This window comes from Jaculus jaculus, chromosome X, assembly GCF_020740685.1.
Source record: "Jaculus jaculus isolate mJacJac1 chromosome X, mJacJac1.mat.Y.cur, whole genome shotgun sequence".
Taxonomy (NCBI): Eukaryota; Metazoa; Chordata; class Mammalia; order Rodentia; family Dipodidae; genus Jaculus; species Jaculus jaculus.
Genome location: NC_059125.1, coordinates 82,371,425 through 82,377,929, shown reverse-complemented (window position 1 = coordinate 82,377,929; position 6,505 = coordinate 82,371,425). Strand labels below are relative to the sequence as shown.

The following is a 6,505-nucleotide window of genomic DNA, read 5'->3' as shown; positions in this document are numbered from 1 at the left end:
TAAAACAATTTTATGTGTTACCCATGACTTAAATTTGATAAAACTTAAGCAAGCTATCCCAACATATTTTAGCCTGAAAATTAGTTGTGTTTTTTTTTTTGTTGTTGTTGTTTTTGCTTAAAGTTTGTAAACAGTTTAAAAACCTTTAACTTTAGGCAAGGTGCTGGGTTGAGCTTGAAATTTTCTTTTTTTTTTCTTTTTTCTTTTTTTCTTTCTTTTTCTTTTTTCTTTTTTTTTTTTTTTTTTACATCTGCACACCTTTATTTATATACTTTAACATTCTGATCTAAGTACCACTCAAAAGGGATTTTTAACAAGTAACCATTGAAAAATTCCTTCCCAGTTCCTTCAGTCAATTCATCTCACCCCATCATTAATTACCTTTCTTTTTTCTTTTTTATATTCCCCCGAGGGGGTGCACCGTTCCTAGAGGTACTGCAATACCAGGTTGGTGCATGGAGTGGATGGAGAAAGCGCCTATTCCAACTCCAACTGCAAAAATCCATTTAATATATTGTCCTCAGATAGAGGACGTATCAGATATTAAGCTGATAAGAACAGATACTAAACTTGATCTTAGCCAAAAGGCTGAGAAGCAATTAATTATCTTTCTTATAAGGCTATTAAAAAATATACCAAATTGATTAATCCTGTTACTAACGAGAAAGTAGTCTTAATAACATTTTATGTCATTAGTGCCAATAACACATTTGGAAACAATTTTATTAGAAGTAACTAAGGCAAATTGTGTTGTTATCTTGAGGCAGGCTGGCTTAGAAGTCAGATCAGTTGCCTCCTCCTTTTAAGTAACAGGACAATATAATCTTTTTTTTTTAATATCTGATAAATTATAAGTTACCTCTTTAGAGGAACTTTTGTGTTTTTAATAATCCTCTAGATAAGGTGAACTTGACCTAGAACAAATATCTGGCAAATTCACTCCCATAAAAGACATTTAATTTTGCTTTTTAATTTCTATGCTTAGGTCTTTTATTTCCTTGAAATCATTCTCTAGAAGAGAAAGGAGTGTCACCTGCATCAATCTCATCTCTTTAGTCACAAACAGTCATAAACATGACATGACTAGCAAGCACAATGAGCACACATAAACACACACACACACATACACACATACACACACACACACACACACACACACACACACATAAAAAGAAGAAATCCTCCTGATAAAATAAAAAACTTTGCTTAAAGAACTTGAAGCAATCTCAATTCCTTGTGCTTTTAAAATAACCTTTACTATGGCAATTAACTCCTTTTTTACACTTTGCTAAATCTTTTTTTGTTGTTGTTTGTTTTTTACCCGTGTTCCCTGTGTCTTGAGTTTTAAGTCCTTCAATAATTTATGCCTACTTAGGGACAATCCCATGATAGAAAAGGAAAGAGGAGAAACAGTAAGACCAGAGGGCAATGTTCCCAGTCAGAGAACTGGCACGGGGGATTCCCCAATGGGCTTGACTTAAGCCTGTCCACAAGTTTAAGAACTGGCAGCTGTCCTAAGGATATTTACTGGCTGTTGGTGTAACCAGGTTCGTTGGAAAGAAGAGAGGCTAGATAGGAGGTTTTGCCAATGCCTGAACGGGCTGTGGGGATTCGCACAAGGAGCTAGGGACCTTCAGCCAATGCCAGTGGGTATCCCTGGCAAAAGGCTTCAGTTGCCCTCTTGCTATGTTGCAATTCCAAGCAATGGTGCCAACCAAAAGTAAAAGGAGGAAAAGAAGTGCAAAAAGAAATCCCCCAGTTGTTGTGTCTTGCAAATCTGACTTAATAGTCTTTACTGAAATAGTTTGCCTAAGAATCATCACTTACCTTAACAGACCAGTATCACAGGTGGGCTTTTTGTATCAATCACTGTGCAAGTCTATATCACAGGTGTGGAGTGCTTGTGGTTACATTTTTTTTAAGTTTTTTTTTTAAATTATTAATATTTTCCATGATTATAAAAAAAATCACATGGTAATACCCTCCCTCCCCCCGACTTTCCCCTTTGAAATTCCATTCTCCATCATATTACCTCCCAATTTCAATCACTGTACTTACATATATACAATACCAACCTATTAAGTACCCTCCTCCCTTCCTTTCTCTTCCCTTTATATCTCCTTTTTAACTTACTAGCCTCTGCTACTAAGTATTTTCCTTCTCACACAGAAGCCCAATCATCTGTAGCTAGGATCCACATATGAGAGAGAACATGTGGCCCTTGGATTTCTGGGCCTGGGTTACCTAATTTAGTATAATCCTTTCCAGGTCCATCCATTTTTTCTGCAAATTTCATAACTTCATTTTTCTTTAACGCTGAGTGGAACTCCATTGTATAAATGTGCCACAACTTCATTATGCACTCATCAGTTGAGGGACATCTAGGCTGGTTCCATTTCCCAGCTATTATATATTGAGCAGAAATAAACATGGTTAAGCACGTACTTCTAAGGAAATGAGATGATTCCTTATGATATATGCCTAGCAGTGCAATAGCTGGGTCATATGGGAAATCATCGTTAGCTGTTTTAGGAACCTCCACACTGATTTCCACAATGGCTGGACCAGATTGCATTCCCACCAGGAGTGTAAAAGGGTTCCTCTTTTTCAACATCCCTGCCAACATTTATGATTATTTGTTTTCATGATGGTGGCCAATCTGACAGGAGTGAGATGGAATCTCAATGTTGTTTTAATCTGCATTTCCCTGATGACTAGTGATGTAGAACACTTTTTTAGATGCTTAAATGCCATTCATATTTCTTCCCTTAGAATGCTCTATTTAGCTCCACAGCCCATTTTTTGATTGGCTTGGTTGGTTCCTTATTATTTAACTTTTTGAGTTCTTTGTATATCCTAGATATTAATCCTCTATCAGATATATAGCTGGCGAAGATTTTTTCCCATTCTGCAGGTTGCGTCTTTGCTTTTCTCACTGTGTCCCTTTCAGTGAAAAATCTTTGTAATTTCATGAGGTCCTAGGATTAATCTGTAGTTTTATTGCCTGAGCAATTGTGGTTGTATTCAGAAAGTCTTTGCCAAGACCAATATGTTGAAGGGTTTCCCCTACTTTTTCCTCTAGCAGTTTCACAGTTTCAGGTCTGATGTTAAGGTCTTTAATCCATTTGGACTTAATTCTTGTGCATGGCAAGAGAGAAGAATCTATTTTCATCCTTCTGTAGATATATATCCAGTTTTCCCAACACCATTTGCTGAAGAGGCTGTCTTTTCTCCAATGTGTATTTTTGGTATTTTAATCAAATATCACATGGCTATAGCTACCTGGGCTTACATCTGAGTCCTCTATTCTGTTCCACTGATCTACATGTCTGTTTTTGTGCCAGTACCATGCTGTTCTTGTTACTATGGCGCTGTAGTATGGGTTAAAATGAGGTATGGTGATACCACCAGCCTTATTTTTGTTGCTCAGTATTATTTTAGATATTCGAGATTTTTTGTGAATTCAAATGAATTTTTGGCTTGTTTCTTCTATTTCCATGAAGAATGCCTTTGGAATTTTGATAGGGATTGCATTAAATGTGTAGGTTGCTTTTGGTAAGATTGCAATTTTCACAATATTGATTCTTCCAATCCAGGAACAAGGGATGTTTCTCAATGTTCTAGTGCCTTCTGCAATTTCTTGCTTGAGTGTTTTAAAGTTTTCATTGTAGAGATTCTTTACTTCCTTGGATATGTTTATTCCAAGGTACTTTATTATTTCTTTTGATGCAATTGTGAATGGGTATGATTCTTTGATTTCATCCTCTGTGTGTTTGTTGTTAGCATATATGAAGGCTACTGATTTCTGTGTATTTATTTTGTATCCTGCTACAGGGCTGTAGGTTTTGATCAGCTCTAACAGTTTGCTGGTGGAGTCTTTAGAGTACTTTATGTATAGAATCATGTCATCTGCAAATAATGATAACTTGATCTCTTCCTTTCCAGTTTTTATCCCTTTTATGTGTGTCTCTTGCCTTATTTCTATGGGTAAGACTTCCAAAACTATGTTAAATAAAAGTGGAGACAGTGGACACCCTTTTCTTTGTCCTGTTTTTAGTGGAAAAGCTTCCAGATTTTCCCCATTTAGTAAGATGTTGACTGTAGGCTTGTCATAAATAGCTTTTATTACATTGAGATATGTTTCTTCTATTCCCAGTCTCTGTAGGACTTTTATCATGAAGGGATGTTGGATTTTGTCAAATACTATCTCTGCATCTAATGAGATTATCATGTGATTTTTGTCCTTTTATCCCATGTATATAATGTATTACATTTATTGATTTGCGTATATTGAACCATACCTGCTTTATCTGGGATAAAGCCTACTTGGGCAGGGTGAATGATCTTTCTGATATATTCTTGTATTCTGTTTGCCAATATTTTGTTGAGAATTTTTCATCTATGTTCATGAGGGAGATTAGTCTGTAATTTTGTGTGTGTGTGTTCTATCTTTGTCTGGTTTTGGTATCAGGGTGATGCTGGCCTCATAGAAGGAGTTTGGTAGAATTCCTTCTTTATCTATTTACTTGAAAAGCTTAAGAAGCAATGGTGTTAGCTCTTCCTTAAAGGTCTGGAAAATTCAGCACTGAATCCATCTGGGCCTGTGCTTTATATAGTTGGGAGATTATTCATAAATGTTCATAGCTTCTTGTTTGTTATACATCTATTTAAATGATTAATCTCATTTTGATTTAATTTTGGTAGGTCATATAAAACAAGGAAATCATCCATTTCTTTCAGATTTTCATACTTTGTGGAGTATATGCTTTTATAGTATGTCCCTGTGATTTTTTCAACTTCTCTGGAATCTGTTGTGATGTTACCTTTTTCATCTCTAATTTTATTAATTGTGTCTCTTCTCTCTTTCTTTTGGTCAGATTTCCTAAGAGATTATCAATCTTGTTTATCCTTTAAAAGAACCAACTCTCTGTTTCATTAATTCTTTGGATTTTCTTTTCTTGGTTTATCTTTCATTAATTTCTGCCCTAACCTTTATTATTTCTTCCCATCTTCTGATTTGTGGTTTGCCTTGTTCTTCTTTTTCCAAGGCTTTAAGGTGAAGCATTAGGTCATTTACCTGTGACCTTTCTAATTTCTTATTATAGGCACGTAAGGCTATAAATTTACCTCTTCATTGTGTCCCAGAGATTTTGATATGTTGTGTTCTCATTATCGTTTGACTTTATACATTTTTTGATTACCTTCTTGTTTTCTTCATTGACCCATTCATCATTTAGTAGGGTATTGTTTTGTTTCCATGATTTTGTGTATGCTCTATAGCCTTTCTTGCTACTGGTTTGTAGTATAATTCCATTGTAGTCAGATAGAATGCAAGGAATTATTTCCATTTCCTGAATTTGTTAAGATTTGCTTTTTGTCTTAATATATGGTCTATTTTCAAGAATGTTCTATGTGCTGCTGAAAAGAATGTATATTCGGAAGCATTTGGATGAAATGTCCTGTATATATCTGTTAGGTACATTTTTTCTATGACCTCATTTAGACCAGATGCTTCTCTGTTTATTTTTTCCTGGGATGACCTGTCAATTGATGAGAGTGGGGTGTTAATAGCACCCACCACCACTGTGTTTCGTGTTATCTGTGAACTCAGTTCTAATAGTGTTTGATGAATTTGGGAGCCCCCATGTTAGGTGCATATATGTTTAGGAATGTAATATCCTCCTGTTGGAGTGTTCCCTTAATCAATATAAAGTGACCTTCCTTATGTTTCTTGACCAATGTTGGACTGAAATCTACCTTGTCAGATATTAGGACAGTATCCCCTGCTTGTTTTCTAGGCCCATTTGCTTGAAACACCGTTTTCCATCCTTTCACTCTAAGATAATGTCTATCCTTTGTAGAAAGGTGAGTTTCTTGGAGACAACAAGTTGTAGGATCCTGATTTTTAACCCAGTCTGCAAAGCTATGTCTTTTGGTTGGGGCTTGAGGCCATTGATATTAAGAGATATATTGAAAGGTGTGTATTTCTGTTTGCCATTTTTTTTTTTTTTTTTTTGTGGTTCTGGTTCTTCCTTTGCTTTCTTGTATTATCTAGTATTTGAGTATTGCTTATTATTTCCAGGATCATTATATGTATGCTTTTCCTTTTCTTCACCATGGAGAATCCTATCAAATATTTTCTGTAGAGCTGGTTTTGTCTTCAAATACTTCTTTAACCTGCTTTTGTCATGGAATGTCCTTATTTCTCTGTCTATTTGAATGGATAGCTTTGCAGGATAAAGTAACCTTGGCTGACTGTTGTTATCTTTCAAAACTTGGAATACATCACTCCAAGACCTTCTGGCTTTTAAAGTTTGTGTTGAATAATCTGCTGTCATCATGATGGGCTTGCCTTTGTAGATAACTTGATTTTTCTCTCTAACTGCTTCCAATATTTTGTCCTTGGTTTGTGTGTGTGGTAGTTTGATTATAATATGAGAAGAAGAGGTTCTTTCCAGGTTTTGTCTGGCTGGGGTTCTAAAGGACTCTTGTATCTGCCTTGGCA

General features: G+C 35.6%; 1 non-coding gene across 1 annotated transcript; it reads right to left on the bottom strand.

Annotated features, from left to right (window-relative positions):
- Positions 1–410: 410 nt before the first annotated feature.
- Positions 411–600, bottom strand: LOC123457020. The gene has a single exon (XR_006634863.1). It is a non-coding gene; the product is annotated as a U2 spliceosomal RNA (small nuclear RNA).
- Positions 601–6,505: the final 5,905 nt, after the last annotated feature.